This window comes from Hylobates moloch, unplaced genomic scaffold, assembly GCF_009828535.3.
Source record: "Hylobates moloch isolate HMO894 unplaced genomic scaffold, HMol_V3 SCAFFOLD_4, whole genome shotgun sequence".
Taxonomy (NCBI): Eukaryota; Metazoa; Chordata; class Mammalia; order Primates; family Hylobatidae; genus Hylobates; species Hylobates moloch.
The window spans coordinates 138,640,139-138,662,347 of NW_026652279.1; the positions used below are offsets into that span (position 1 = coordinate 138,640,139).

Sequence of the window (22,209 nt, forward strand, 5' to 3'; positions counted from 1 at the left end):
GGATTGGGCGCCGTGTAACAGGGGGCGGCGCTCGTCGGGGAGGCTCCAGCCGCGCAGGAGCCCACGGAGCGGTGGGGAGGCTCAGGCATGGCGGGCTGCAGGTCCTGAGCCCCGCCCCGCAGTAAGGCAGCTAAGGCCCGGCGAGAAATCGAGCACAGCAGCTGCTGGCGCAGGTGCTAAGCCCCTCACTGCCCCGGCTAGCAGGGCCGGCCGGCGGCTCCCAGTGCGGGGCCCGCCGAGTCCACGCCCACCCGGAACTCGCGCTGGTCCGCAATCACCGCGTGCAGCCCCGTTTCCCGCCCCCGCCTCTCCCTCCACACCTCCCCCCAAGCTGAGGGAGCCGGTCAGGCCTTGGCCAGCCCAGAAAGTGGCTCCCACAGTGCAGCAGCGGGTTGAAGGGCTTCTCAACCGCGGCCAGAGTGGGCGCCAAGGCCGAGGAGGTGCCAAGAGCGAGCCGAGGCTGTGAGGGCGCCAGCATGCTGTCACCTCTCAGTGGGATTACAGGCATGAGCCACCGCGCCCGGCCTGAGGTAAGTTTTAGAGCAGGAGTGAAAGTTTATTAAAAAGCTTTAGAGGAGAAACAAAAGAAAGTAAAGTACACTTGAAGAGAGCCAAGTGGGCAACATGAGAGATCAAGCGTGTGGTTGACTTTTGACTTAGGGTTTTATATGTTGGCACACTTCCAGCGTCTTGTGTCCCTTCTCACATGATTCTTCCCTTAGGGAAGGCTGTTGGCATGCGCAGTGGCCTGCTAGCGCTTGGGAGGTGAGCATGCGCGGTGTGTTTACTGGAGTTAATATGCATGCTTACTAGAGGCATTCTTCCCTTAGCAGTTGATTGCCCCTAGAACCCTAGAGGGTCATATACCAGTTAAACCCCACTATTTTGCTTCTTAATGCACATGCTTGAACCCACTTGCCCAGCCCTTGAAATCTTATTGAGAAGCTACTGATCACCAGTTCCAGGTTTTTTCTTTATAGTGCAAGGCTGCCTTTGCCTGGCACTGGCTGCAACCAATTACTATTTTAGAGAGACAGTTAACAACCACCTGACCATCACCTAATGATCACCTGACATTCCTGATGGTAGGTGGGGAGCCCTCTCCTGCTCTGCTCATGCCTGACTAGCTACCTATGTAACATGACCACACTCTTTAGGAATGTACAATAGTTATAATATGAAATTGTCAGGGCCATCTGTAAGGTAGTTAGAAACCATGAGGGTACACATCTCTCTTCTGGAAAGAGTAAGGAAGCTTCAGAGAAAAATTCTTAGAATCTTTTCCACTGCACATTTTGACAGGGCCCCAAAGCATCCCAAACTTGTAGGCACTTTAGGATCAGAACTTTTACCCTAGCATATGACTGATTTGTTTTACAATGTGTCCTGGAAGTAAAATAGTATAGTCTGGGTTCTTTCCCTGCAGTAACTGGACCAGGTAGACAAAACCTCTTTGGTACTCAGAACCATTATAGCTTATGAAGACTTCTTCAGGAATATTAGAATTGCTAATTCGGGTTCTCTTGTCTCTTACAGTAAGTAGAATGACCCCAGTGAATCCAAGTGGCCAAATATTTTAGGCTTGTCTGATTCTACTGCTTCCATGCAAATCTTGTGTGGAAGTGGGGAAAAAGGCAAATCCAGGGTCACACAGATTATTAGAAAAGAGGTTAGAATAAAATGTGGTCACAAAAATCCTCATTGGATTCTTGCAGTAGATCACATGATTTGTTTTTCTGTGTGCTTATATGAAAAATGTGCACTTATTGACAAAAATATATGAGTAAATATGTTCAATAAATCAATCGCAGTTATGTTTTAGATAGATGATTGGAGAAACTGTCATGGACCTAAGAATCACAGTTTTTCTCTTTACTGTCAACAAGTTAAGATGAATCATTTTACTCTGAAGAATAAGGATATGGTTATTTCTCATCATCGTTCAAGCTTGAGTGAACGATGCTTTAGAAAATAAAAGTGGGTTGGCTATGACTTCTGTGCTTGTTCATTACACCTATGCCTAGAGTCCCTAAAGATTCTTTAGTTGCTTTTGACACTTGGAAGTTGTATCTACAGCCATATTTCCATAGTTAATTCAGTGGTAGCTGATTTGAGAACTACTTCTTGATGTACTAGCACAGTGTAGAGATTTTTCTACTTTGAAATGGCTAAGAGCAAAATTATAGGCTGGAAATATGGAAAATATTGTATGATGCAGAGGACCTTAAAATACTTTCTAGCTTTAAGGTCTAAGATTCTGTAGAGTGCTTAGAATTAATTCTTGATTGTACCCTCCCTACCTCCAGCCCAATTCTCTTTTTGGAAGGATTTTCAAAGAATCAGAGCTGACTGTTTCAGTGTCTGTCACCATTTTATCTGCATTTTCACAAGCATTTTAGCGATCATGTGAGTCATTTCTTTCTCACCTCCCACAAATAGCGTGGGTTAAATGGAGCTGTGGGAATTTTTTTTTAAAAAGTAATAATTCTGACTTCACAATCTTTTAAAAAGACATTGCTTGCATTAAACACACACACACACACACACACACACACACACACACTCAGCAAACAACCTACCAATACCGCTGCTTTTGAATGTTCTGTAAGGTCGAATGCCAATGATTTGTGTTTTGTTGTGTTATGGTTGCCCAGCCTCCTTGATCTATTGTAGGCAGGGTTAAATTACAGAGTGAATTGGGGGACTGACCTCATTACATCATCTGTGCTGAATCACTGTCCTACAACTGTCGTCCTGAAGGCTCAGGCCAGACGTGGTAGTGCTGTCTCCCATTGATGTTACATTAATGTGATCAAGAAGATACTTTCTTCTCTTGCTTCTACCCCCACCCCCACCCCTCAGGTCTCTCATTCGCTAAACAATCAAATGCTTTCAAAATCCCGCAAAACAGCTTTCATTTTAAGGTTCTGATCAAAGGACTTGCAGTGCAACATTCCCAGTATTTCCACTGCCCTCTAGTGGCTGTTTTCAATTACATTTTGTTTTACAAATAGAATTTTATCTTTTTGTTTCTTTACCGTGTTGGGTCTCAAATAAAAACCTCTGTATCGCAAGTCATCTTTTAAGAACGTGATGCTATTGTGTTTGAAAAGAACAAGAGAAGAATGAGGAATTTTAATCTCGATTTGGCCTCATCTTTGCTGCTGTCTGAAAACTCCAAACCTCTGAAGTGTTAAGTAAATTAACCCACATCTTCATAGCCCCCATTGGTGAATGCAATAGTTTAAGAATACTCGGTCTTTGAAGACCAAACTGCTTTTGTCTGCAACACTGTATTTAAGGGAAAACTAATTCTGGAATCCTGTCCAACCTCATAGTATTCTGAATGATTTCTACTTCCACTCTAATTATCAGCCAGAAGTATTATTTGTAATCATCAGTTTTCAATGATTTAAATAGGTGGTTGTTTGGCCAACTGTTTTTATTCAAAATGCCACAAAAGCTAAAATTCTATGCTGAATTTTATCCAGATGCTGTCTTCTTTTAGGACATGCCAGCTGAGACAGAGCAGTTGTTCGTTTTTTTAAAATACCATGTCAGAAGCACATTTTTACTTCATGAATTCAACTGCAATCTAAAACGAAGACTACAGATTTATGTCTCAGTTCAGTTCAGTTGCTTGCCAAAACCAGAGGGAGGACATTTTTTTAAGAATTAATTTGGTGGCCGGGCGCAGTAGCTCACACCTGTAATCCCAGTGCTTTGGGAAGCCAAGGCAGGAAAATCGCTTGAGCCCAGGAGTTCCAGACTAGCCTGAGAAACCTAGTAAGACACTCATCTCAAAAAAAAAAAAAAAGTCAGACGTGGTAGTGCCTGTGCCTGTAGTCCCAGCTACTCGGGAGGCTGAGATGGGTGGATCATTTGAGCCCAGGAGTTCACGGTTACAGTGAGCTGTGATGGTGCCACTGCACTCCAGCCTGGGCAACAGAGAGAGACCCTGTCTCAAGAAAAGAAAGGAAAAATAATTAATTCAGCATGCTAAATCACCAAACACAACCACACCCAAGCTGTGTTATTCCTCAGAGACTATGGAGATGAGCTTTTCATTGTCTTTTTGAATTCTAGCAAGAACAGTTTTGGTGGTTCCTTTTTTTTTTAACCAATGAAAATAAAGCCCACTGTAAATAAATGTTTTCATGTGAGTATCACTACTTAATACTTCTGTAAGGATCCTAATTGCCTTTTGTATAAGTTTTCTTTAATACTTTTCTATACAAAGTGGATCAACCTCTTAATGTGAAAAAGAGCTGAATCAGACAAAATCCAGATTTCTTAACAAATTTCTATTGTCTCAAACTTTTTTTAGTTCAATAATGTTTTCCTTCTGGACCAGTGAAGGAAATCCCTCTGAAAAGTTCCAGAGCTGTAAACTTGCAAAATTGAAAAGTTTGGTTAAAGGTTCTTCTGTGAAATTTGCTAGAGTTTGCAAGGCCCTGATTTTTTCATTGAACAATTTCAGGGAAGGTTTGTGTCCCTGTTTGTCTGGGTCTTTGTTCAAAAAGTGGTTAATTGCTATTAGCAAATGCAAATAAAAGACAGTTGCCTCAGTGCAGCTTGATTGCCAGTTCCCAGTAGGTTCCCTCCCCTGTTTCTAATTGTGGCTTTTCCAAGTTTTCATCTATCTCTGCAAGTCCTCCCCCTCCCCTGCTCCTGACTCCCTACATTCGCTGTCAGCAGATGCCCTTGTCTCTTACCTCATGGAGGAAGCAGGATCTATTTACAATAACTCCTTCAAGTTCCTTCTATTCGGTAAGCATACTTACCTTTGCAATCTTGCCCTTAACCTCCTTTCTCAGGAGTGGGTGGGGTAGGGCAAAAAGACTCCTCTTTTATTTTTTTCTCTTATTTTCTGAGACCAGTCTCTCCACCTCGCTCCCCTTTCCTCAGAGCCCTTGCTGCATCCTTGTCTCTTCTCTCTCATGTATCTTTCACTTCCCATTGGTCACTAGCTTAATTCCCTCGACATATAAACATGACTCAGTCTCTCCCAGGGTATTGATTTAAGTTCTGAGAGTCCAAATAACAGCCCCCAGTTCCCTCCAGAATACAGAGGCCACAAGTGGCCCCTTGAACAGAAGCTGTGATGATTTTGGTCATGTGGTCCTGCTACCCTGGCCTCATTGGATTGGATTATGGATAAGGGTGGCAGCCGAAGCAGCTCAGATATGAGAGCCAAAACTACATTAATGCCTGAGTTCTGTTTGGGTTCCTGTTTGCAAGCAATAGAAAATAATTCTGGTGAATTTAACCTCAACAGGGGATTCCCTGGAAGGATATCTCTGTCTCACATATCTACAGGAGCTTGGAGGACCTTGCTTAGAAAAGAGACAGAAACCGAAGTGCTCTGGGGTTGTGCATGGGAGCACAGCAGAAGTTACATTTGAGGAGCAGCAGGCTCAGCTTGATGCCTCTGCTGCTGCTTCTTCAATGGGGTGGCCCAGAGCTGTCTCTACACTTGTCTGATAGGAAGAGGCCAAGTGAGATGTGTGTTCCATAGCTGGGCTGGGCAGGAAGAGAGATCGTTGGCTCATTGGCTACTGTGTGGAATGTGGATTCCATTTCTACATCTACGTAGTTGGAGATTCCTCCAAAAGGAAGTTGGAATGTCAACAGGAGTTGGGTGCTAGACAGCCCAAACCAATGAATGGTGGCTACAGATGGTTACTCTAACACAGCGAGGTGCTCTGTTGGAGGGCATGAATGTGAGACACAGAGAGAGAGGAGTAGAAAGCAGGAGGAACAGAGACGCAATAGCGGAGAGAAGCAAAGATGAGATAGATTAAAAGAGCAGCTGGGAGATAGGGAAGTCATGTCATGAAAATGGTAGAGTCATGTGAGTAGAAAGGACAGATGGATATCCACTCTGAGGAATAGTGAGACAGTGGGTGACCATAGGTGCTGGGTTGCTTGTGACACTGAAGTTGGCACAATTTTGGAGGAGAATGTAGTATTACCTAGTTCACAGGCTCTTGAGTCAGAGAATCATGGGTGTCCCTGTGATTCAAATCCCAGCTTCATCACTCACCAGTCCTGTGACTTTAGTTCTTAACCACTACATGCTCCAGTTTCTTCATCAGTGAAAACTGTAATTACAACATATGGTTGGTGTAAGAATTAAAGGAAAATGCATGTAAGTGCTGAACATAATTCCTGACATATTAGATGTTAGCTGTTATTATTGCAGTTATTAATTTATGTCTCTCAATGTTTTGCAAATCATATTCTAGTCCTTTATCTTCATTAAATATTTCAATTTGTCTTTTATTTTTAAATTACATTAATTTTTTAACTTTCATTTTAGGTTCAGGGTTATGTGTGCATATTTGTTCTATAGGCAAATTGCATGTCACGGGGGCTTGGTGTACAGATTATTTCCTCATCCAGGTAATAAGCATAGTGCCTGATAGGTGATTTTCTTATCCTTACCCTTCTACTACTTTCCACCCTCAAGTAGGCCCCAGTGTCTACAGTTCTTTTTTTTTGTGCCCATGTGTGTTGAATGTTTAGCTCCCACTTACAAGTAAGAACATGCGGTATTTGGTTTTCTGTTCTTCTGTTAGTTTTCTTTTTTTTCTTTTCTTTTTCTTTTTTTTTTTTTTTTTTTGAGATGGAGCCTTGCTCTGCTGCCCAGGCTGGAGTGCAGTGGTGTGATCTTGGCTCACTGCAAACTCTGCCTCCTGGGTTCACGCCATTCTCCTGCCTCAGCCTCCCGAGTAGCTGGGACTACAGGCGCCGGCCACCACGCCTGGCTAATTTTTTTTATTTTTTTTTAGTAGAGATGGGGTTTCACCATGTTGGCTAGGATGGTCTTGATCTCCTGACTGCATGATCCACCAATCTCGGCCTCCCGAAGTGCTGGTATTACAGGCATGAGCCACGGATAATGGCCTCTAGCTCCATCCATGTTGCTGCAAATGACATGGTTTCATTCTTTTTTATGGTTGTGTAGTATTCCATGGTGTATATGTACCATATTTTCCTTATTCTATTGTTGGTGGGCATTTAGGTTGATTCCATGTGTTTGCTATTGTGAACAGTACTGCAATGAACACCTCTGCATGTGTCTTCATGGTAGAATGATTTACATTCCTTTGGGTATATACCCAGTAATTGGATTGCTGGGTCAAATGATAGGTCTGTTTCAAGTTCTTTGAGAAATCACCTAACTGCTTTCCACAATGGCTGAAATAATTTACATTTCCATCAGCAGTGTATATCTGTGCCCTTTTCTCCACAACTTCACCAGCATCTGCTATTTTTCAAATTTTTAATAATAGCCATTCTGACTGGTATGAGATGGTATCTCACTGTGGTTTTTATTTGCATTTCTCTAATGATGAATGATGTTGAGCATTTTTTCATAGGCTTGTTGGCCACATGTATGTCTTCTTTTGAAAAGTGTCTGTTCATGTCCTTTGCCCACTTTTTAATGGGGTCATTTGTTTTTTGCTTGTTAATTTGTTTAAGTTCCTTATAAATTCTGGATATGAGACCTTTGTCAGATACATAGTTTGCAAATAATTTCTCCCATTCTGTAGGTTGTCTGTTTACTCTGTTGATAGCTTCTTTTGCTCTGCCATTAGGTTCCATTTGCCAATTTTAGTTTAGTTAGGTCCTATGTGTCAATTTTTGTTTTTGTTGCAATTGCTTTTGGCATCTTTGTCATGAAATCTTTGCAGGGCCTATGTTCAGAATGGTATTTCCTAGGTTTTCTTCCAGGGTTTTTATAGTTTTAGGTTTTCCATTTAAGTTTTTAATCCATCTTGAGCTGATTTTTGTATATGGTGTAAGGAAGGGGTCCAGTTTCAATCTTCTGCATATGGCTAGCCAGTTATGCCCAAACCATTTATTGAACAGGGTGTCCTTTCCCCATTGCTTGTTTTTGTTGACTTTGTTGAAGATCAGATGGTCATAGGTATGTGGCTTTATTTCTGGGCTCTCTATTCTGTTTCATTGGTCCTTGTGTCTGCTTTTGTAACGGTACCATGCTGTTTGGTTACTGTAGCCTTGTAGCATAGTTTTAAGTCAGGTAATGGGATCCCTCCAGCTTTGTTCTTTTTATTAGGATTGCTTAGGCTATTTGGGCTCTTTTTTGATGCTATATATATTTTACAATAGTTTTTTTCCAATTCTGTGAACAATGTGATTGGTAGTTTGGTAGGAATCGCATTGAATCTGTAAATTGCTTTGAACAGTATGGCCATTTTCACAATGTTAATTCTTCCTATCCATAAGCATGGAATTTTTTTTTGTTTGTGTCATCTCTGTTTTCTTTGAGCAGTGTTTTGTAATTCTTATTGTAGAGATCTTTCACCTTCCTGATTAACTGTATTCCTAAGTATTTTATTTTAGGCTATTGTGAATGAGATTACATTCTTGATTTGGCTTTCAGCTTGGATGTTGTTTGTGTATAGAAATGCTACTGATTTTTGTACATCAATTCTGTATGCTGAAACCTTGCTGAAGATGTTCATCAGATGATCTAAGAGCTTTTGGGCAGAGACTATGGGGTTTTCTAGGTATAAAATCATATAGTCTGCAAAGAGAGAGAGTTTGACTTCCTCTCTTCCTATATGAATATCTTTTATTTCTTTCTCTTGCCTGGTTGCTTGGGTTAGGATTTCCAGTACTACCCAATTCATCTTTTAAAATCTAGCTCAGATGTTATCTCCTCTGCAAATCCATCCATGAATCTTCCCTGTATCTTAGGCAGAAGTAACAATGCAGTTCATTCTCTATTCAGGTCAACACTTATTGAGTGAATACTATATGCAAGGCATAGTATTTTCTAGATGCTGGAGATATAAAAAAAGTCACAGACATGGTTTGATTCCTCAAAAGCCTATAATCTAAAGGGAGAAACAGAGACACCATAATTTAATATCTCGCAGTAAATACCACGTATGGTGGAGCTATGCCAGAGCAGCACCTTGTTTTGTATTTTCTTCCACCTAAATCATGCCTCTACTTCAGCAACTATGTCATCATTGTTTAGTTGCTTGCACATCTACCTCTCTTAGCAGGCTATATACTTTTTGAGTTTAAGAATATGTCTTTTTCATCTTTTCATGTCCAGGACATATGAGGCACTCAATATCTGTTGAATAAAGCACGATTTCATTATATTTTCATTGAAAAACTTAATTATTAATTTTCAGAGGTGTCATCCCTAGTAGGTTACTATTATTTAAGAGAAAAAGTTTTATTTTAAAATTCTACAGGTTATTTCCTTACCCCAAATTAAGGTTTGGTCACTGCCCAATAGTGTCACTTTTAATCTGGTTCAATTTTTTTTAATTTTTAATTTTAATTTTTGTGGGTACATAGCAGTTGTATATATTTACAGGGTACATGAGGTGTTTTGATACAGGCATGCAATGTGTAATAATCACATCACGGAAAAAGGGATATCCATCTCCTCAAGCATTTATCCTTTGTGTTACAACGATCAATTATACTTTTAGTTATTTTAAAATATACAATTAAATTATTACTGACTATAGTCACCCTGTTGTGCTATCAAATACTGGGTCTTATTCCTTTTTTTTAAACTATTTTTTTATACCCATTAACCATTCCCATCCCCCCCTTCCCCACTTACCCTTCCCAGGCTTTGGTTACCATCCCTCTACTCTCTGTCTCCATAAGTTCAATTGTTTTGATTTTTAGATCCCACAAAGAAGTGAGAAGATGCGATGTTTGTCTTCCTGTGTCTGGCTTCTTTCGCTTAACGTGATGATCTCCAGTTCCATCCATGTTGTTGCAAATGACAGCATCTCATTTTTTAATAGCTGAGTAGTACTCCATTGTATATAAGTACCACATTTTCTTTATCCATTCATCTGTTGATGAACACTTAGGTTGCTTCCAAATCTTAGCTATTGTAAACATTGCTGCAACAAATATGGCAGTGCAGAGATCTCTTTGATATGCTAATTTTCTTTCTTTTGGGTGTATCCCCAGCAGTGGGATTGCTGGATCATATTGTAGTTCTAGTTTTAGGTTTTTAGAAACCTCCAAATTGTTTTCCAGAGTGGTTGTGCTAATTTAAATTCCCACCAACAGTGTATGAGGATGCTCTTTTCTCTTCATCCTCACCAGCATTTGTTATTGCCTGTCTCTTGGATAAAAGCCATTTTAACTGGGGCGAGATGGTATCTTACTGTAGTTTTGATTTGCAGCTGCTGGAGGATGGTGGCGGGATGGTGTTGGTAATTCAAGGCTGTTTATCCTTTCTCTTCAGTGCCTCTTTCAGTGATATGATATTAAAACTAGGTACTATAAGTGCTCATCTGAGGTTTGGTTCTTATGAAGGTACTTTTTTGTGTGTGTAGATGATAAGTTGGTGTCCTTCCTTGGGGAGGTGGGACAGTTGGTGAAGGCTTCTATTCTGCCATCTTGCTCTGCTCCTCCTGGTTGAGATTTTAATAAAAAGAGGGAAGAGGGTCTGGGGGATGCCAAGCCAAAGCCACTGGGTTGCTGCTATGAGGTCCCGAGGGAGTCCCACATAGTAAGATAAAGCACCAGGTTTGGGGAAGGCTGAGCCATGATGGGGGCCACTAGGGCTGGAGGAGCGAGTAGTGACAGAGATGGAGCTGGCAGATACACAATGGGTGGCAGAGTCTAAGGAGGAGCAGAGGAGGTAGGGAGGATGCTCTGAGGCATCCACCATGTATGATGGGGAAGAAAGGTTGTGTGCCTGGAGCAGAACAAAGAAGAGCTGAGGCCACATAGGCAATGGCAGTAGAGGAGATGGCTGGGGCGGGGGAGGGGGGCGTTCAATTATTGATTTATTTGAGGTGATATGAAACATTGGCATGCATAACAAATGCTCAAGGGAGGTTGAATGAACTATTTAATTGTAAAAAAGAGGGATAAATGGGAGGGTCAGAGTAGTTGTTCGTGTCTGTCAGGTAGAGAAGTGACAGTCATCCTCCCAGCTCCAAGTAAGCCAGTGTGAGTGGGGTAGAGAGGAGAAGAGGACCCCACAAGTAAGGTCCAATCCAGATTGTGATGTCCTTCTGTTACCTGAGTATTATCTTATACAATTCTGTACCAAAAATGCGTGTGGCTTGCACAGTATGATCATTCACTCATAACGTTAACATGTAATTTTCTCTGCTTTTGACCTGTTGGGTGAGTTTTGTCAACATTAATTTCATTGGTCTCTGTGTCTTCTTTTATGGTTTATGACTATGGTTTGTGTTGATTGATGGCCAAACATTGTTTGAAAAATATAATAAAGCATTATGGAAATGCTGAGTAACTAGATTATTTTTGCTTATATGACTCAGAATTGGCAACTTTACAATTTATGTTTTATCTCCTGTGGCTGATTACCTTGATTGATCAAGACAAATGGAAATGGAGCCCACTTTAGGTGGGGGTGGAGCATGCAGCCAGTGGACATTGGCAAAGTAGAGATGATAACCTTTCAGAGCTGGAAAGGATGTTGTCCAACTTCTTCATTTTGCAATGTAGGAACTGAACTTGGAGATGTCAAGTGACTGGCCAAGATCATACTGTGGGAGGAGAACTAGGAGGCCATTTTTCGTTTTTTTCCATTGAGGATAGAATCTTTAATATTTGTTAGTGACAGTCAGAAAAAAACACTATTTTCAGTCACTGATTAAGTGTAAAGTAAATTTAAAAATATTTAAATGAGGTTTCATTTACCTGTGTTTCATGTATAATCTCCATTCTCATAGATTTAGAGGTCTATTTTGAGAATCAGTGGAGAATTTGAAGAATATGGGGAAATGATCAGATTTATACTTTAGGAAGTTAATCATCTAGTGGATGTATTCTTCATTATTGTGAATGAGTAATGAGAAAATTATATATACTTTAAAATATTTCTTACTGCATTACTGTTAACGCAGAGCTAGTCTTAGTGGCATGATTTTTTTATGTGTACAAGAAACATATTACTCTTGTTACTATTTTATTATTTCCAGATACTGCCATTTGTTTTTCCTTGGGTTGACTTAGTTCATATAGTTGAAACTTTTTATTGAGTTGTTTATAATAGTGATGTACAGTTGGGGTTATTCACACTTGGTGGTCTTTTAGAGCCCAGTGTGATGCAGAATAAAGACATCTGTCATTTTGTAGTTGTCTCAGTTCTTTTAGGTTGCTATACAAACTGCGTTAGACTGGGTGGCTCATAAACAACAGAAATGTATTTCTCACAGTTCTGGAGGCTGGGAAGTCCAAGGTCAAGGCACTGGCAGATTTAGTGTCTAGTGAGAGTCTGCTTCCTAGTTCGTAGATGGCTATCTTCGTGCTGTATTCACATGGTGAAAAGGGTAAGGGGTCTCTCTGGGTCCCATTAATAAGGGCACTGTTAAAATAAATTAAAATGGAAAGCCAGGCCTGCAGAATCCCTGAGCAGACAAAGCCAGTTAGCCTTCGTAACTGACTTAACCTGGCTTGATTTGCAAATATAAGCAAAAGTTAACTTGAGCTATTTCTTATAAATGCCTATATTAAAGAGAAATGAAACTTAAGGCTAACCAATCAGAAGCTGCCAACTAAATTATAGTTATATAGCTGTATAACTAGGGACTTTCCAACAAAATAGACAAAATAGTAAGGCAACATATAACTATAACCAAATTGTTTTACATCTGTATTCACTCTCTAAAAGCCTGTCTTTAATGCTTCTCCAAAGGATCCCCAAAACCACTCGTGGTTTGGAGCTCCTGATTCACAAATCAGTTTGCTCAAATAAACTCTTTAAAATTTTACGGTGCCTCTGCAGAATACCTAGTGTTCAGCACTATACCTCAGTACCCTTTAATGGCACTAATATCATTTATGAAGACTATCTCTCATGACCTAATCACCCTCTAAAGGCCCCATCTCCAAATACCATCACACTGGAGATTAGGTTTCAACATATAAAGTTTGGGGACACACAAGCATCAGTCCATAACAGGAGTCATCAGTGGAGGCCCCCTAGAAATCCACTTCAGTCTTGCAGTGGAACATACCCTATATCTATATATTCTTTGATTCACTGCTATAGAATGAAGCATTGCTGTCGCTCATTAAAGTGTTTTTTTTTTTAATTTTTGTGGGTACATAGTAGGTATATATATTTATGGGGTACATGAAATATTTTGATACAGAGACATAAAATGCATAATAATCACATCAGAGTAAATGGGGTATCCATCACCTCAAGAATTTATCATTTCTTTGTGTTATAAGCAATCCATTATACTTTGTTATTTTTAAATGTACAATAAATTATTGTTGACTGTAATCAACAATACCCCACAGAACCCCACAGAATGGGGTTCTTGTAAAGTATTGCCAAGAGATTAATGGATAGTTTGCAAATATTTTCTCCCATTCTGTGGGTTGTCTCTTCACTTTGTTGATTGTTTTCTTTGCAGTGCAGAGGTTTTTAAACTTGATGTGATTTCATTTGTCCATTTTTGCTTTGGTTGCTTGTGCTTGTGGGATATTACTCAAGAAATCTTTGCCCAGACCAATGTCCTGGAGAGTTTCTCAATAGTTTTCTTTTAGTAGTTTCATAGTTTGAAGTCTTAGATTTAAGTCTTCAATCCGTTTTGATTTTATTTTTGTATATGGCGAGACATATGGATCTAGTTTCATTCTTCTGCATATGGATATCCAGTTTTCCAAGTACGAGTTATTGAAGAGACTGTCCTTTCTCCAATGTATACATTCTTGGCACCTCTGTCAAAAACTAGTCCACTGTAGATGTATGGATTTATTTCTGGATTCTCTATTCTGTTTCATTAGTCTATGTGTCTGTTTTTATGCCAGTATCATGATGTATTGGTTACTATAGCTCTGTAGTATAATTTGTGAAGTCAGGTAATGTGATTCCTTTCATTTTGCTCTTTTTGCTCAGGATAGCTTTGGTTATTCTGGGTCTTTTGTGGTTCTATATAAATGGTTAGGATTATTTTTTTCTGTTTCTGTGAAGAATGTCATCGATATTCTGATGGAGATGACATTCAATCTGTAGATTGCTTTGGGTGGTATAAACATTTTAACAATATTAATTCTTCCAATCCATGAATATGGAATAGCTTTCCATTTTTCTGTATCCTCTTCAGTTTTTTGCATCAATGTTTGCTGTCTTTCTTTTTATTTTATAATCTGGGATGTTAGTTCATTTATTAAGTGCACGTGTGTGTATCTGTGTGTGTACTGTTCTGCGGAAATACAAACTAGTATAAAACATACAAACTAGTATAAAACATGATCCCCTAGTTAGGGAGAATAGGCATAAATATATGAAAAGTTGAATATTTTCCAAGATGAGACCTCAGAAAATATTATATATCTCAATTATCTTTTCAAGTAATAGCTTTCACTTTTTGAATTATCTTGTCCACATAACTTACTTTTTAATTTCTGCAAGAGAGGGTTCATATCCTTTTTACTTATGAGAAAAAACAAAGCTCAGAGAGAACTTGCCCAATGTCAAATAGAAAGTGAAGAAAGTGCACAAATTGAAACTGGGGCTGTCTATATTCACAGACCTTATCATTTCTCATAAAGCCAGTATGATGGAGATTTACCAATTTCTTTTTTGCCATCCAGGTATCAGAACCCACTCTATGTGTTTGGGAAATGCTCTCCCTCTGATGCCATCCAGCTACTCACCTCTCCAGGGTTCTTGCTGTTAAGGCATGGGGCTGGGTTCTGCCAATCAGGTCCATCTTTTCTCGAGACTATGAGAAACTGGGACACAAGGAAGCACACACCACCCAGAATATATTTGGACAACATTTGGGGGTGGAGGCGGCAACCATATTTGGTTCCCAAAGGCAGCAGTGGCAGCAGAGTTCCTGCAGCAGCACCCAGGGTCTGGTCACTGGCTGCTGGAAGGTACTGTGCTGTCTGGGTCCAGCAGGAGCTCCAATGTCTTTACCTGATAACTCTTGTGGTTTGACTGTAGGAATTGTTTCCAGCTGTAAAATTCATAAGTTTGCTTCTCCAGCCCTCCCAGAGAATATATGGGCTATCCAGCATCTTTTAAATAGTTTCTGTTTCTGCTTTAATTAACCAGGGTCAGTTTCTGTTATTTGCATCTAAAAGCCCTAACTGTGACTGAAGATTGTGCCAGAAGTTATAGGCAATAGATATCCAGGAAAACAGGATGGAAACCGTACTTTATTCTCTGTCTTGGTAGGGTTTAAGGGGAATTGGAAATCAGGTTGATATTAAGAAACTGAACCTGAGCATCCATCAAAATTTGTGAAGAAAAAACAAAACAAAACAGTTAATCAAATGATCACTTGTGTCCACTCGGGTGATAGCCCCCTTGAATGCTAGGTTTGGGAGGAAAAATGTGTGCTGCAAGAGAGTGATTGAAGGGTGTGGAGGAATTCAAGGATTGTAGAGTTAAGCAATGGACACTTTAATGGCAGAAAATGACAAACTGAAAGTCTTCAACTCTCAGCTCAAGCCACCCACTGAAAACTAGTCACTTTCTAAGATAGTGCTGAATTGGAACCCACACTCAAAGATTTATCCTCCAAGTTGCTTCTTTGCATCAATGTATAACCTTTCCTAGCCTCTTGGGTCAAAGTTGGGGTTCTGACATAGGATATTAAGTAGGTGCCAACACAGGGTGGAGACATGTGAGAAAAGTTGGGTTGCTCAGTGTGTAAATCTTCCTATGCCAGTGCACTGCCCTTCCCTGCAACCAAGGTAGGCATGTCCCAGAGCCTATTTTAAAATCAGACTCCCCAAATTTACAAAATTTTGTTGTTATATTTGCAAAAATCTGGCTGATGCAGGTGGCAATAAATCCTGAGGATGTTGACTAAAGTGGGAGGACTGTGATTGAGATCAAGTACGATGTGTCACTATACGTACCTGCACCTCACCTATATACAGTCTAGGTGCAGGTACCTAGATTGTAACTAGGTTGAATACAATATTCAACTGGGGTTGATTGTAGTTACTTATTGTAGTCGACTGATGAAACCTGGACTCAGTGGTGGCCTAGATATTTGTGTTATACCATAAAGGAAGAAATGAAACAGATGTAGGAAAGTGGGAGGGAATTTTTTTGTGTGCCATCAATTTCTTAATTCTTAACTCTGGCTCCAAGGCCTTGTTGATGCATGCATTGAGAAATTCATTGGTGAAGAGAATCCCAGCATTAAAAAAATCCCTATAGAGGATGTTCTTTGTGGATCTAGAATGCAGTGTGAGGAGACACAGCTGAAATGGATTCTCTGATTTTACTGGGATACTAGGATCCCAGAGTGGCAGAAGACCCATAGCAGCACTTAAACATTGGACGCAAATGGGTCTTGGGCAGATGTGGGGAAGGTGGAGGGGGTCAGTATGTCATCAAAATGGTCTAACCCTAGAAATCGTTGACATTTGCTAATCAGTCATAGGTGTCCTAGAAATAAATCATATGTACAACCCAGCAAGAGAATATTTGATTTCTAAAATAATACTAACACCAACCAAAACTCAAAGACTAGGTATGGCCATCAGGGACCTAAATTCAAACCACATAAGAAAGTGTTGGCCTTTTACCAATTTCCAAACTTAAATTTTCAGATACTAAAAGGAAGGCTAGGTACTCTTGAAAAAGAACTCTGTGTTCATATCACATAAGCATATTTCTTCCAGCCTTCTGCAAAGGGACCTTCAGCTATCGGGATGACTGTGCATTGGGAAAGAGAAATGTCTAGACCTTTCAGGGTAATACAACAGTTGCTCAGAGTTAAACTAGAATTAAGCTAGTTCCTGGGAGTACCATTCATTCATCTATTCATTCATTTGAACAATTTTTATTGATTGCCTACTACATGTCAGACACTGAGGACTGGTAATATTTTAGTGAACCAACCAACCAAAATTTTCTGCCTTAGTGGAGTGAAAATTTTAGAGGAAGAAAAATTAACACGTGAAGTATATGGTGTGTCAGGGAGTGATTTAATGTCCTGGCAAAAATAAATTAGGGGTGGGGTGAGGAGTGAGGAATTCTTCATTTTTCATGGAGCCAATTGGGATTAGAATAGAGGGAAATAGGGCTGAGATTCTTGTGGTGACCAGTGTAAACATAGATTGAATAAATAATGTAGTAATACACAACACCAAATACATAAAGTAGTAAATGGAAAACAATTTTACTTGGCCGAAGGAACCAAAAATTTACCAGTAGGGACTAAAAAGATGCAAGGGTTGGCCGGGCGTGGTGGCTCACACCTGTAATCCCAGCAGTTTGGGAGGCGGAGGCTGGCGGATCACGAGGTCAGGAGATCGAGACCATCCTGGCTAACACGGTGAAACCCTGTATCTACTAAAAATACAAAAAATTAGCCAGGCGTGGTGGCGGGTGCCTGTAGTCCCAGCTACTCAGGAGGTTAGGCAGGAGAATGGCGTGAACACGGGAGGCGGAGCTTGCAGTGAGCTGAGATCGCACCACTGCACTCCTGTCTGAGCGACAGAGCGAGACTCCGTCTCAAGAAACAAAAAAACAAAAAGAAAAACAAAAGATGCAAGGGTCTCCATTTAACTTGCCCATATGACAGATGCAGGAGGCAGACACGTGTCAGAGAAAGAAGTATTTGTACTTATATAGAAGCTTAAATCCTAATACAGGATTTAAACTAAGCATGCATTGTAGAGAAACTAGCTCATCATGGATGATCGGTAAATACTGCATTATATCCTTGAGTCTTCATCCCCACTGACAACCGTCAACCTTTGCACTGCTGATCTTGATATTAATTTTAAAGCACTTAGCTGCTCAGCAGGTCTCCATGGAGTGGTGCTAGAGAGTCAAGTACTATTCAGTGTCTAAATATTATCAGCTGTGAGCTTGATTGATGGTTATATTGTTTGTTTCATGAATGGCTTCCCTTTCTGCTTAGTTTTATCATCATGAATCATTGGGTAGCCTGCTGGGTGTTGGAATCTAAACCAAAATTAAAATCTGTTTATTCAGGATGGTTTCAGTGAATTATAGTACAGCAAGAGAAGATTGGTGCAAAGGCTTATCTTTCAGTACATTTGTTTCAGAAACCACTAGTTCAATTATACGGAGTGTGTTCACTTTTGGCCTTGAGCTGGGTATCTTTGGATTTGATCCAGAGCATTAAAGTACAAAGAGAAAATTTCCTCCTATTTAATGCAGTTCTTTGTTAATAACATTAAGAAAAATGATGTCAGTTCTCTTTTCTGGAATATATAGCCTGAATTATCCACATTAATTCTCTTTTATTTTTGTTGTAAAAACTTTTTTCCTCTATTATAAAATAAACATATTTATTATAGATAATCTAGAAAATTCAGAAAAGTGAAAAGTAAATGTGTTAGTTTTCTATTGATGCATGACCAATTACCACATACTTAGTAGCTTAAAACAATATACATTTATTATCTCACAGCTTCTGTGGGTCAGGAATCTTGTCATGGCTTAGTTGGGTCCCCCGCTCAGAGTTTCACAAGGCCGTCCTCAAGGTGTTGGCCAGGGCTATGGTCTCATCGGAGGCTTGGGGTCCCATTCCAAGCTAAGGTTCTGGTGACAGAATTCATTTTCTGCAGCTGTAGAACTCATGGTGGCTTGTTTCTGCAAGGTCACAGAAGTCTCTCCTTTCAGGGAAGGTCCAGGCCCCTGTCAAAGGACACACATGTGTAGGTCAGACCCACTCTGGGTAATCTTATTAACTCAAAGTCAATTGTAGGGACTTTGATTACCTCTGTGAAATCCCTTCACTTTTGCCATGTAACAAAACATTATCACAGGAACGATATTCTCTCATATTCACAGGACCAGCTGACACTCGGGGAAGAGGGAATGATATATAGTTGTGGGTCCTTAGAATTCTGTCAATCACAGGAAAGATACTCAAGTGAGGTATAATAACAACAACCTCAAAATTTTAAGGTTTTTTTTCCTATATTTTCTTCTACACAGAGTGTTCTTAACGTAGTTGGTATTACATTACATAGTTGCATGACATTTGTTCTTTTATTTTTATTATGGAAAATTTCAAGTGTACACAAAAGTAGACAGAAGACTGGAGTAAACTCCTCTAAATCTACCACCTAGCTTCAAAAATAATAAGCATTCTGTTCTTGGCACAAGGGTGATGATTTTTAAAAGCATGTCAGAAAATATCACTCCCCTGTTCAAACCTGACAGTAATTTTCATTGTCTTTTGGAATAAAAGCAGGAAAACAGTGCTTTACTTAATTAGTCCCCATTGTTGAAATAATAATGTTATAGTACATATTTTTGCTCACAAACCTTATCCATCTGAAGTATTATTTTCATAGGCTAAAATTCCAGAAATGGGATGATTAGGCCACAAATATAAACATTTAAAATGTTTTTGATGCATATATCAACTGGGGTTCAGTCAGAGAACAAAGCCATGGAGAATAATAGAAAAATATTTATTATAAGGTATTAAAAGCCTTATAGAATCCTGGGAGAAAGTCTAGATTGAACTTCCAGGAATAATTCTCTATACTTTCCTCTGAATTGGGCCAGCAAGAGTACTGATGCCTCTTTTATGAATGGTCAGGAAGCCACCTGCTGAATTGAAGAGTGACCACCAACACTGCAGGATCCTGAACCACACCATGCTGTCTGAAACTCATGCCAGCAAATGGATGCCTCAGATTTGACCTGTGTAAAGACAGTGAAGGGACACTGTAGTTCTCTTAACTCTGTCATCATAAACCCAAATGCCTCTACATCTGTGCATGCCAAAATAAGTGCCAAGCAGCCAAAAAGCCTCTGTTTCATGTCTCCTTCTCAAATCTCTCCAAGAGGCATTGACTTGTACCAACTCAAACCATGTCAGAATTGCAGCGACGAGGGAGTCTGGAAAATGGAGTTTCAGCTTTCCGGCTTTTGCAGTTTAGCAAGTTAGGAAGATATTTTAGTCTAATTATTTTAGAATAAGAGAAATGGCTGTTGAGTAACAATCCAACACACCCATGGCAATACCCTCTAAAGTATGTCAATTGCTTCTAAAGATGTTATGACAGGTTGTGGTCCCATCAGGAAGGGATCTGATATTGGAATGTACCCATTTCACAAGACTACAACCTATAGTTGGATTTAGTTCCTTAAAAACCTTTGCAGGAGATACATTTTTGATAGATCATCATAGGACCATGTTGCTTTTGACATTGATTATCCATGAGGTTGACCACTTTCCCAAATGTTTGACAAGTGATGTTTAATTTTTTAAAGTAACTAGCCATCTCTTTCCCATGAATATATTAGGTCCTTAGTTTTTTTCCTAGTGAATTTACACATGTATATATTTTTTATTGTGATAAAATATAAACCATAAAATTTGCCATTTTAAACATTTTCAAGTGTACAGTTCTGGGCATTAAGTATCTTCACATTGTTGTGCAGCTCTATCTGTATCTGTTTTAAAATAATTAACTCTTTTTTGAATGTGCTGCAAATGTTTTTTCAAGTTTCTCATTTAATTGTTTGACATAGTGTTCAAAAGATTTCATATCAGGTTTTCCAATACTTCAGATTTCTTCCCTTTTCAAAAAAAAACCCTTGGACTTAAAATTTAAATCTTTTAACTTTGAAGATTTAAATCTATGATATGGTCAAGGTTTTGTTTGTTTATATATATTTATATTTTTCAGCAAATATGATTATCTTACATACTATAGCTTTATAATATATTGAAATATCTTATGACATTGATCTTTGTTTTTATTTTTTCTTTGGCCTGCTCATCTGTCCTGAAATAATAACAAAGCTTCCCAGAAGTATTTACTGGTTCACTTAAGCTTTGTAAAAATTGCATGTGCTAATGCTCATTTGTAAATGTGTAAATCTTTATTTATTCCTATAGTTTTTCATCCTGAATGTTTTATTTTGTGGTTGGAATAAATTAGCAGACATGAAGAGAGTATAAATCCACTGGACAAAAAAAAAGAGGCTTTTTTCTGTAGGTTTGCTATACAGGTCCTTGACACACTCAACAGGACTCTAAATTTTATTTTATGGCAATTGCTTTTAGAGTGGGTAGTTATAAATGATTACTTTTTTATTACATTACTAGTGTTTTTAGTTTGTATATTTGGTATCATAGTTTTTCAAATCCAGCACATTTGGAATTTATAGGTTAGATAGGACAGAGCTGTTATTTAGAATCTCTGTGCAAAAATAGCATTGCCGACACTTTATTTAGGGAAAACCTAATCTGCCTAAGTAACTAAAAATGTATATTGTAACATCTCTTTTGTGATCATAAAAAGCTCATGATTCAATGTGAATAGATAGTCTGGTGGGAAGGCAGACAGCAGGTTGACATGAGCAAAGAATTTCATGACTTCTTAAGACATGACACTAGACAATTGATTAAAAAACTGTGTATGGGATTTGAAATTTTATAGATATGATCTAATATTTGAATGAGGAGATAATGCTAATGTTTATTTATTCAGTCCACATGCATTTATTATTGAATGCCTAGTGTGTGTTAGCATATGTGACAGCAAGGAAGGCACACTGTGGTTAGAAGACACCAAGTAAAAAGGCATTTGACTTCAGTCTGCTTGATTATTTCATTAAAAGTTACAAAATAGGCTGGGTGCAGTGGCTCATGCCTGTAATCCCAGCACTTTGGGAGGCCAAGGCAGGTGGATCACTTGAGGTCAGGAATTTGAGACCAGCCTGGCCAACATGGTGAAGCCCCATCTCTACTAAAAATACAAAAATTAGCCAGGCCTGGTGTTGCACACCTGTAATTCCAGCTATGCGGGAGGCTGAGGCAGGAGAATCATTTGAACCTAGGAGGTGGAGGTTGCAGTGAGCCAAGATTGTGCCACTGCCCTCCAGCGTGGGTGACGTGAGCAAAGCTCCATCTTAAAAAAAAAATAGTCACAAAATGGGAATTTAGTGGTGGTTTCATAAACATAAAATGTTATATTTTGTTTTGAATACTATTACTAAAGCATCAGCCAAAAATATATCAGATTTTTAGAAGACCATAGGAATTCATCATCCTGGTCTCGGTCCTTCTCATATGGTGGTACAATACCTGCTTTTTTTTTTAAATTTTCTGCTCTCTCTTTTTATCCTGTACATTCTAGTAGCTGGTGTGTGCACTTTCTCTCTCTCTCTCTTTCTCTCTCACACACACACACACACACACACACACACACACACACACACACGCACTT

At 39.4% G+C, this 22,209-nt stretch overlaps 1 protein-coding gene across 7 annotated transcripts in view; it reads left to right on the forward strand.

The window, feature by feature from the left end:
• Positions 1 to 341: 341 nt before the first annotated feature.
• SCEL (sciellin) overlaps positions 342 to 22,209 on the forward strand; it is a 166,955-nt gene continuing 145,087 nt past the window's right edge. For all 7 annotated transcript variants that reach the window (XM_032151056.2, XM_032151052.2, XM_058437996.1 and 4 more), the window contains exon 1: positions 342 to 530. The gene's annotated coding sequence lies outside the window, so the exon portion shown is untranslated. The remainder of the gene's footprint in view (positions 531 to 22,209) is intronic.